This window comes from Cervus elaphus, chromosome 18 (genome assembly GCF_910594005.1).
Source record: "Cervus elaphus chromosome 18, mCerEla1.1, whole genome shotgun sequence".
In the NCBI taxonomy this organism is placed as follows: Eukaryota; Metazoa; Chordata; class Mammalia; order Artiodactyla; family Cervidae; genus Cervus; species Cervus elaphus.
Genome location: NC_057832.1, coordinates 25326037 through 25337758, shown reverse-complemented (window position 1 = coordinate 25337758; position 11722 = coordinate 25326037). Strand labels below are relative to the sequence as shown.

The 11722-nt window shown below is 42.8% G+C and overlaps 1 long non-coding RNA gene across 1 annotated transcript; it reads right to left on the bottom strand.

The window, feature by feature from the left end:
• Positions 1 to 2182: 2182 nt before the first annotated feature.
• LOC122673811 lies at positions 2183 to 7427 on the bottom strand. The gene is made up of 3 exons (XR_006334836.1): positions 7370 to 7427; positions 5503 to 5627; positions 2183 to 3501 (listed from the first exon to the last, which is right to left on the bottom strand). It is a non-coding gene; the product is annotated as an uncharacterized LOC122673811 (long non-coding RNA).
• Between the last annotated feature and the right edge of the window lie 4295 nt (positions 7428 to 11722).

Genomic DNA, 11722 nt, shown 5'->3' with positions numbered 1-11722 from the left:
CATCAGATGTGTCATTTAAAGAGCTCACTCTGCCAACTACGCACTGGATTGGTCTAGGCTGGAAGCAGGACGAGCAATCAGAATCTAATGTCAGTAGTCCATGGAAGAGACTCCAAAGAGCTGAACTAAGCACGGGCAGGAAGAGGAGGAGGATACACAGGACAAAAATATTGAAGAGAAAGTATTTATGCAGAGGATCAAGTCCAGGACTCTGGCTTGGATGACTGGCTGAGTTGTAGTTTTTCCAGTTGCTCAGTCGTGTCTGACTCTTTTGCGACCCCATGGACTATAGCCTGCCAGGCTCCTCTGTCTACGGGATCTTCCAGGCAAGAATACTGGACTGGGTTTCTGTTTCCTTCTCCAGGGAATCTTCCTGACCCAGGGATTTGACCCACGTCTTTTTTGTCTCCTGCATTGGTATGTGGACCCTTTACCACTGAACCATCTGGGAGCCTAACTGGCTTTGTAGTAGGGCCATTTACCAGGACAAATGAAGGTCAAGCATGGAGTGAAGAGGAGGAGCTCAGATTTCAAATACTTGTTTCTATGTATTTGCGAGACATCTGTGGACAACGTGTGGTAGGATACATGGGGAGTGAGCTCTAAAGAGAGGTCTGAACTGAAGGTAATGATTTGCAGTATTCTACCCACAAGTAAGAGGCAATAGGATTCATGGTGATGAAGAGTTCCCACAGAGATGGCCAACACAGGGAGAAGACAGAGCAAGACAAGTCATTTCCCTTCTATTTTTTCATCTACAAATGGGCTATAGTGATAACCATCATATCTACATCATATTTCCAAGGGAGATGGGCAGGGGGAAAATGTGCATGATAAGGGTTAAAACCACTATAGAATTTGATAAATTCAAGGTATTACTACTACAGTAATGATAATCTTAAAATATAAACCTATAATAAGATACTGGCTAGTTTTCAGCCCTTTTAATTTTTTCCTTTTAGTACTTAGCACTTTTCTAACCTTTTCCAAACATCTAAGTCATACCCCTATTTTTGAAGAAGTCAGAAAGGCAGACATACAATTACAGTGGTATTCTGAGCAGTTGTTCAGGCATAAACAGCAGCTTCAACAGCCAGTATCTTATAATTAGGGGCAAGTCCTCAACCACAGCTCCAGAAAAAGTGGGATAGGACCAAGCAAAGCACCACAGGATTATCTCCTCAACTGAGAAAGTGAAAAAGCAACACCAAGTGAATCTTTTCTTCTAGTTCAAAGATGCATTTATCTTTGAACTTTCCATGGGCATGTTGTTCGGAACACCTTCCACCAACAGAAGATGGCCCAAGTAGAGGATAGATACTCACATGCAAGAGCCCTCTTGCAAATCAAAACATGTATCAGTTCAGTTCAGTCGCGCAGTCATGTCTAACTCTTTGTGACCCCATGAACTGCAGCACACCAGGCCTTCCTGTCTATCACCAACTTCCGGAGTTAACCCAAACTCCTGTCCATTGAGTCGGTGAAAACTTCCAACCATCTCATCCTGTTTTCCCCTTCTCCTCTCACCTTCAATCTTTCCCAGCATCAGGGTCTTTTCAAATGAGTCAGCTCTTTGCATCATGTGGTCAAAGTATTGGAGTTTCAGCCTCAGTATCAGTCCTTCCAAAGAATATTCAGGACTGATTTCCTTTTGGATGGACTGGTTGGATCTTCTTGCAGTCCAAAGGACTCTCAAGAGTCTTCTCCAACATCACAGTTCAAAAGCATCAATTCTTCAGTGCTCAGCTTGCTTTGTAGTCCAACTCTTACGTCCATACATGACTACTGGGAAAACCATAGCCTTGACTAGATGGACCTTTGTTGGCAAAGCAATGTCTCTGCTTTTTAATATGCTGTCTAGGTTGGTCATAACTTTCCTTCCAAGGAGCAAGGGTCTTTTAATTTCATGGCTGCAGTCACCATCTGCAGTGATTTTGGAGCCCCCCAAAAATAAAGTCTGCCACTGTTTCTACTGTTTCCCTATCTATTTGCCATGAAGTGATGGGGCTGGATGCCATGATCTTAGTTCTCTGAATGTTGAGCTTTAAACCAACTTTTTCACTCTCCTCTTTCACTTTCATCAAGAGGCTCTTTAGTTCTTCTTCACTTTCTGCCATAAGGGTGGACCACAGCCTTGTCTAACTCAGTGAAACTATGAACCATGCCATGTAGGGCCACCCAAGATGGACAGGTCATGGTGGAGCATTCTGACAAAATGTGGTCCATTGGAGAAGGGAATGGCAAACCACTTCAGCGTTCTTGCCTTGAGAACCCCATGAACAGTATCAAAAGGCAAAATGTGTGTAGTCGTATCTATCAATCCTTCCTTCCCTCCATTCGCACCACAGTCCCCAGCCTGATTGTGGGGCTGACCTAGTTCCTCTGCTTTCTGTTTTTTATTAATAGGATTCATGGATACTACAGTCGAAGTATTGTAGGATGCCAAACTGATTAACAAAGAAAATGAGCAGAAGTTCCTATCTGTGCAAAAAGTTTGATACTAAACCGTAATATACTCTGCATATCTGGGAAATGAAATCACAGATTTCCAAATACTCAGGATCACAGATTCAATCAAACTTACACATATATTTATCAGGCTAGTTTCCTTTTACTAGACTGAGGGAAATAAGAACTATTTATTCAAATTCTTTCTGTCACACTGACTGATGAACTCTTTCATTCATCCGGCCACTATCTATCTGGTGAGGACTGGATGCAGGTTTGGGTGAGGCCTGGGGCTTGGGGAGAGCAGAGTAGTTTGGAAAATTTACAGTCTGCTGGATACTAGTAATTTAATAAAACCTTGATTTTGAGGTTATCAGAATCTCTTCACATTTTCAAGAATTCCATATTATCTAAGGGATCTCAGGAAACCAAAGACATATATACTGTGGATTCTCCATATTTGCTAAATCTATGTTTTTGGATAAAGCAATCTATAGAGGGTTATTTATCACTCCTTAATTTAGAAAAGACTGTGAGCCAGGTGCTAAAGGTCCCAGGCATGAGTTGAATAAAGGAGGGCTGCACAAGTACAATGGGCTTCCCTGGTAGCTCTGCTGGTAAAGGATCTGCCTGCAATGCAGGAGACCCTGGTTTGACTCCTGGGTCAAGAAGATCTACTCGAGAAGCAATAGGCTACCCACTGCAGTACTCTGGCCTGCAGAATTCCATGGACAGAGGAGCTTGGCAGGCTACAGTCCATGGGGTCGCAAAGAGTCGGACACAACTGAGCACAAGTATAATAAGGAACCCTACAAAACCAGGTGACCCACCAACAGTACATCTGCCCAGGGGAGAAAACTGACTATTATCGCAGGAAGTCACTCTGCCATTCTGAAGCTTTGATGAATGGAGCTGTGTACCAAGCCAAGGCATTAAATCAATAAGACTGGTTCATGGTTTAATAACAGATGAAATTCCTGAAGGTAGAAAGCATCCTCCTGAAAGGTCCCATCCACTTCTGTCCTGTGTCTCTGCTTTCCATCTGGGTTTCATCTGTATTGAGAAGAAGCACGTGCAGTTACCAGGAATCAGTGAAGCTGAGAAAAGCTCCCTATAAGGAGGAGCTGATGATGGCTCATCATGTGATACAATAGAGTTGGGGGTGGGGTGGGAGGTGGGATCATGTTGAGGGTCTGTGTTGGGACTCAACATGACCAAATCTTTTGCAGGCCTGGGTGTGGAAGAGGGGAGTAGTGCTGGGGACAGGGAAGGTAGAGAAGGGAAGATATACAAGTTTGTTCCTCTGCTTTCTGGAATACATGGCTTCTTATCCCTGGAGAAGGACATGGCAACCAGCTTCAGTATTCTTGCCTGGGAAATCCCATAGACAGAGGAGACTGGCAAGCTAGTCCATGGAGTCTCAAAAGAGTTGGCCACAACTGAGTGACCAAGTACGAATGCACGCATGGCTTCCCACTGCTTCTAAATCCAGAAAAGGTTTTTGGGCTGGCTGACTCTTCCTCTCTCCAATAATGAGAGTGAGAAAGAATATCAGTTAGTTTAACTAATCAGGCATTCAACAAATATTTATTGCACATGGGCCATGTATCACCTGTTCCAGGAGCTGTGGTGAACAAGTCAAGGAGCTCACCTTCTGGGTTGGGGTGGGGGATAGACATTCTAAAGAGTGAAAAAAACCAGCATCCTGGTAGCACTGATCTTCCCAGTGCCCTTGACCCAAGTCTTCATCATTTCACTTGTTTGCACTTCCCTGGCCTCTCATCCACTTGCTCTATCTACAGGGAACCACTGTCATAACCACAAGCCACACATTCTTGACTCCTCCTATACTCGGCTCAGTCACGCAGTTTTCACTCTTCTTATTCATCCTCATGGTCTCACTATCTGCCCGGTTCACTCCTATGCCTTGTCTGCAACAGGAGCACCATGAGCAGATTTTAGGATTCAGTCAAACCCCGAGTCCTGAGTCCACTTCCCACATTACACCTTGATGGACTTCCTGGTACCACATACCACCCGCTTGGCCTTTGTTTAGCTACAAGCGCTCAGCTTTTATTTTATTTTATTTTTTTTAAGCGCTCAGCTTTTAAATGCATCCCTCCCAGTGCTGCCTTGTGTAGACACTCTTCTCTGCTGACTATCACAACCAACCAAGAGATAACTCCCGGCAGACTCACCACTCTGGTGACCACCGCACATACTTGTGCTGAGAAAGCATGACACCCACCATCCTTCCCATGTACAGTAGGCTGTGCCCCACTCGCAGGCCCCAGTGGGGGTGATGCCCACTGCCATACCCCAAGGCATCACTCAGCACTATTGGAACTATTTTTCCGGGCCACTGTCTTCTTTAAAAATCAGAGTAACCAGCTCTCTGAGACTTGGGCCTGGACACTCCAAGGAGGGTAGAGGAGAGGAAGCAAAACCCCAGCCCCTGTATTTGGGCATGCACTGACTGGACAGGCTCAGGATTGTGCTTTGAGCCAGAACATTACCAGGTTACCATCTGTGTGCATCCTCTGTTGCTCAGTCATGTCTGACTCTGCGACCCCATGGACTGTAGCCCACCAGGCTCCCCTTCGCATGGAATTTTCCAGGCAAGAATACTGGAGCAAATTGCCTTTTCCTACTCCAGGGGATCTTACTGACTCAGGGATCAAACCTGTGTCTCCTGCATCAGCAGCCACCTGGGAAGCCTATTACCAACTGAGGATATGTCACTATTGATCATGATTGCATATCTTACAAGATATGCAAGAGAATATTACCCCAAGGTAAGAGTAATTGGTTGATGTTGGTTGATGACCAGCTCCCTGTAATGCTTTCTAAGAGATGGTAATAACTGAAAGGCAAAGGGTCCTTGTCTAGCACCCTCCCCCTCTTTGGGGACAGGTATTGGGATGGAGGAGCCTGGTGGGCTGCCGTCTATGGGGTTGCACAGAGTTGGACACGACTGAAGTGACTTAGCAGCAGCAGCAGCATTGAGAATTGTCTTGGCTCTCACTCCTTCCCACTCAATAATATGTCACTTACTAGTCTGTAGGAGAGTCTTGAGGTGCAAATACTGTCCTGGAGAACTAAAAACTAAATCAAAAGCATGGCCTCTGGGGTGCTTCTTTCTGTCAAAGAGAATCAGGTCTTCCAGGCACTTTGACGTCCTTGGAGAGATCAAACATAGATTTGTGAAGTAGCAAAAAGAGTTATGTAAAGCAATACTGCAAACAAATGTAAATTAAAGTCAAATGGCTATACATTCTACAGAGATCTGGAACAGAGATTCAATATAGAGATGACGGAAAAGGAAGGCTTGCTGGAAACAGCATCCTCTGAAGATAGTGGGCATCGTACCTCCTGCCCGTCTGTACCACACCAACTGCTAGACAAAAGGAAAACTGGCCAGTGTTTCTAGGGAAAATATCCAAAGTCAGCGTTGAGCTGTCAGACAGTCATTAGCATTCCCCTGACCACAGAAGAGCTCAGATTTGAAGGTCTTGCCTGATCAAACTACTTGCTGTGTAATGAAGTATTGAGCCAGTCCTTGGAACAAAAAACCTGAAGGTCTCCTTGGAACTACACGGCCATTTGGAGTGTGTTCATCTCCTGTTTGTGGGATCAAATCCCCATCGGGCCCATTTTCTTTCTTAAATGTCAACTATTAAAATGGAAGGAAATGACTTTATTTCAGGTAGAATTGACCTTAAATCCATGTTCTTTCTTCCAAACTGGGTAACAACAGTGTTGGCTGTTCTGATGTAATAAATAGTACTTAGGCATTTTGAAATAAGAAATGAATATAATTCTAAAAAAGGTAGTTTAAATAGATCACTTTTTCCTTCCGATTAATTTCTTTTACCCACTTTACATTATATGCATACTTTAAATACATTTATTTTTTATTCAAAGAAATGTCATTTTTTCAATTTGTCTAAAATTTAAAGGCAGACTTTTTCACTATATATTAGGGTAACAAATATATAATCAAATTTCCTAAAGGAAGTCTCTTAGAAATGTGTTCATACTTGTTCCATTATCAAAAATAAATACTAGGTTTATCCAAGGTGCTCTGAATCTATGCAACAGTATGATTCAGGGATCAGAACAACTGGGATGTCACCCTATTCTTAGATTCTCAGGAGTCTGTAATTAATTCTCCACAACTCACTGAGGGTGTATATCTCTAGGATTTGTCTGGACAGCAAAGAGTTTAAGGAACCTTCAGGGTAACTAACATTGATGGAGGAATTCATTTCTTAGCCAGCTAAGTACTTAGTTTCTGAGAGGTTACACCCAAACTCCAAAAGCTTAGTGAAGAATAGAACCTGTGCCTCTAAGGCTGTAATTGTTGGCATGAGTGTAGCCTTGGGCTCCAAGTCCTAGAGGATTAGCACACAGTAGTTCTCCATGTAGACATAATGTTCCTTAAAAACACCCAAAGAAGGGATTTCCCTGGCTGTCCCGTGGCTAAGACGCTGTGCTTCCATTGCAGGAGGCACAGATTTGATTCCTGCATGCCTTGTGGTGGCCAAAAATATAACAAAAATCTAAACAAACAAAAAAATACCCAAGGAAATACTACTTGAAGTGGAAGAACTTAAACCCTTATACAGAAAAAATAAGGAAACTTGGTAGAACCAGCTGTACATCGATTTAGGAAAATTCTAATATTTTTAGGTGTACTAAAATACAACAACAAAAAGAATATGAGAAAAGGGGAAGTTGGGGAGTGATAGCTTCCAAATAATTTTACTTCATTTAATTGTATATCTGGAAACTTGATTGTCTGATCCATTTTCACCATTTCAGGAATATTAAACACAAAACTATTTAATTTTGTCACAGATAATATATTCAAGAGAACATAGAGAAGTGTTTTTTCTCCTCTTGGCGGCTCTCTTCTTACCTTGCTGCCATTGCTTAGTCGTTCAGTCGTGTCCGACTGTTTCGGGGCCCCACGGATTGTAGCCCACCAAGCTCCTCTGTCCATGGGATTCTCTAGGCAAGAATACTGGAGTGGGTTGCCGTTTCCTTCTCCAGGGGATCTTCCTGACCCAGAAATCAGACTTGCATCTCCTGCATTGATGGTGGATTCTTATCTGTTGAGCCTTACTCTGTTAGAAATGCACTCTGCTTCAGAGAACCAAAAATGCAGTGGCTCCAGGTTTTCATCAACGATCACAGTCTTTCCACTTCCATCTTTTCCACGAGTCACTTCTGTCCTTGGTCATTTGGTTTTCTTCCTCGTGGTTGTAGGATGACTGCTGTTTTTGCAGCATCAGGACCACTCACAAGGCAGGAAGGAGGAAGACCAAAGGGGAATAGCAATACTCTTTCTTTCCGGAGGCTTTGTCATTTATTGGAGAACCAAAGTCTGTAGGGATTTTCACTCATGTCTCATTGGTGTCACATCACACCCACAGCTGAAAGAGAATCTAGGAACACTAGAGTGGGTTTTTTTTCTGGGTTTTTTTTTTTTAACTTTTTATTTTGTATTGGGGTATAGCCAATATCACAACAATGTTGTGATAGTTTCAGATGCACAGTGAAGGGACTTAGACCTACAGAGACATGTAATTACTCTCTCCCAAACTCCTTTCTCACCCAGTCTGCCACATAACATTGAACAGAGTCCCATATGCTATACCGTAGGTCCTTGTTGGTTACCCATTTTAAATATGGCAGTGTGTATATGTCCATCCCAAACTCCCTAACTATCCCTTTCCCCTTTTCTTTCCCTCACTCCAACCCCAGCAATGATAAGTTCATTCTCTAAGTCTGTGAGTCTTTTTCTGTAGGAAAACTAGAGTTTTTAACCAATGATATTTCTGCTCTAAACAAACAAGCATTTTATTAATTTGGAAGAAGGGGGAAACCCCATCGACCACCAGTGATATTTGCTACAAATCTCTTTCTGAATGTGGAACTCTGGAGCTAATGATCTCTACCTCCTGCTTCCCATCTCCTCAGCTCTTCAGTACCTCTCTCTGCTCATACCCTCCCACAGACTGTGGCTCATAGGCCCTGGCTTACTTTCAATTATCTTCTTTTATCTTTCCAGTATTTCACTGAAAAAAATCTCTCCTCTTTTCCTGCCAACTCTGCCTCCTTTGGTCCATGCCTATTACTTCACTTTTTTCCCCCACTTTTGTTCTAGTACCTCTAACAAGCTGCTCCGGATCCAAAATTCTTTGGTTAATCAAAACACACCCAGAAATAATTTCATGTGTATCCTCTTCTAAGTGTCTCATTAAACATCAGGCATTAGTCAGATATTTTTGTATTTGTAAAATGAGCATAAGCTGGCCAACAAGGGCGGCGGGGGCGGGGAGCGGGGCAGCACTCAAGTAGGTGTTTGGCTATTGATTGGGGTTATATCCTGGGGCCAAAAGGCAGAGCCTTAGTCACAACCAACCCTGAGTGTACAGCCTCAGACTGGTAGGAGCACGGCAGGGTGGAGACTGGAAAATGTTTGCCTTTGCAGCATCCATAGACATGCTGCAATGCCCTTGCTGAATTATTGATGACATTGTGAAAAGAGAGTATACACATGAAATACTGAATCTACTTTGAGCACATGCTGGGGGTAGGCAGGGGTGGTTGCTGAAGATGCTGAAGATGCTGAGATGCTGAAGTGGGCCATCAGATGCACCCAGATATGTACAGAAAAGAAAATGTAAAGTCGGAAGGTAAGAACCTCATAGCTGCAGACAGCAGCTGGGGTGGTCTGGGAGAATTTCAAACAACTTGCCTCCCAAGAAGCAAACCCATCCATCTCAACTGGACAATTTGGGACCTAAGGATGTGACCAAGACAGACTTCTCTCTTGGGAGAAGCAGCAAAACTGTTCTTTTGCTGTTTTTTGGCAGCAAAACTGACCTTGAATTTAGATAATCTTTCTAATTACACCACTCTAACCAATGTACACTTTCATGAAATGCTACGTGCATGATAATTTTCCACACTGCCTACATCTTCTCACGGTAAAGACCTTGCCAATGGATCTGCTGCACCTTTGAAAAATGAGAAGGTGTAATAACTAGAAAAAAAAAAAGAGGATGGTAAAGAGAGAGAGGATTAGAGAGAGAGGCTGGGAGAGCAGGCACCAATATTTTCAAATAAGACCAGTTGCCACTGAAGAAAGGAAAGTTGTTGTCCTTGACAAATGGACAGACAGGGAGTGTCAGCTGGAAAAACACTGGCAGGAAGGAAGCACGATGCTTTGCTAAGACACTGGACAGACACGCTGAGCCTTCAAGATCCAAGAGCTCATGATAAGAGTGTTTATTTGAGAAGATTTTATATTCACCATGTACTCTGACAATTTAGACATAGTTATCACATTTGTTTTATAGCAACAAGAGTGATTAGGTAATGCCTAGCTTTTTGAATTGCTCCTCAAAACACACATTATATTTTATCAAATCCTGTAAGACCTGGTCTAAAATGAAAGGCAAATACATGCCTTCATCATGTTTCAGTCATTTTTAGATCAGGGCAGTGGCTTTGTGTTGACTTATGTTGCCACTGGAACATAAGTACCAGATCTTTGAAAGGCAGTTTGTATATTTGTCCTCAAATTATGTTCTTATACCACATAACTGACTGACTGACTAACTGACACCATATATTACAAAACCCTTAAAGGGAATAACTTTTTAGATCATTATAATTATCAATGAAATATACTCAATGTCTACCATAATCCTGAACTAATGTTGTTGTTAAGTTGCCCAGTCATGTCTGACTCTGCGACCTCATGGACTGCAGCATGCCAGACCTCCCTGGAGTCCACCCCAAGTTCATGTTCATGGTATCGGTGATGCCTGAATTAATAGGAATACATTAAACATATAGCCATATAAAACAATATATTCTTCTCTTACAGTTTTTGTACGAAGATTTTCAAAGATAGGGACATCTGTATCCTACAGATACACCCCATGGGAACCAAGACCAGTTGGCCATAACCTCCTCCCGCCCTCCTGCATGGCCAAGTGATGTGGGTTCTCCCCAGGACGGTGCAGAGCAGCCTGTGAGGTTGTTAAGAACATCTTTGTCTTCTCTACTTCTGCGATTTCCTTGCTCACCTAAGCTCGGGTGTGGGGCAGGTGAGGGGGAGTGTGAACACATCATCCTGGTACTTTTGCTTTCTTAGTCCTCCTTCTCTACCCAGCTTGTCCCTTCCCATCATCCCCTGGGAAGAACGATGGATGGGCTGTCTGGCCTTATGATACACCTTCTTCCATGTGGCAGCAGGTGCTGGAACTTTGCTGTCATAGTTAGTACAGGTTTCTTCTCTAGCCCATAGGAGAACTCCGTAAGCTGGCTCCTCCAGGCTGGCGCTGCTGTCCATTAAAGAGGACAGAGACCATCTGAAAAATCCTCTCTCAGATCTCAACAGCCTGACTTGGAAGTCTTTTAAAAAATTTATTCCTGCATAATCTTATTTCTTATGCTAGAATCTGAACAAGACAAAATGAACTGCTTTTTGGTTTTTTGCTTTTTTTTTTTTTTAACATTTCTTCTTACTATAGATCCCAGTCTCCAAGACTGTGCACCCCCACAACCTTCAATTAGATGGATATTTGGGTCAACTGGTGAAGGCCATCTTCTCAGAGAGGGAAAAGAAAGAAGCACTTGACTCACTTTCATCATTTTCCCCCTTGCAAAATAAATATGCTGCCATGAGAAGTCACCTCACTTCTACATAGAGATGGATGCTCTGCCACCTACCAATTCCTTAACAAAAATCACAGATTCAAAGATTTGGTTTTTATTGCTCAGTGGGGTTTTCACTACTGTATATAGAAGCCAGAACATTCTTCTTTTTTGCAGACACATTTCTTGCACCAAGTGCATGACTGTGCATTAAACAAATAGCTACTCCTTTCTGTATACAGGGAGCAAAGCTTGACATTTTACCAAGCATAGCAGGGGTTACTATTAGTACAAATTTATCCACACCCGTGAAGTGTTGGCTTATGGCTGAAAAAGAAATCTTAGATGAGATAGAACACATGGATTCCTCTCATAGTTAACCGAAACAGTACACAGAAAAAGGGGTCTCCATCTATACTCTCTCCCTTACATACTGTAAAAATACCAACAGCTGACTGCAGCCATGTGGCTTGTCAAACTAAGACCTCCTTTCAGAAGGATAGGTTCTGCATCCTCTATAACTTGTTCCCAGATATCCTGACGTTTTACATAAATTTTGAAACAAATCTCATCATTATGCAAGGGAACATGTTGAAGC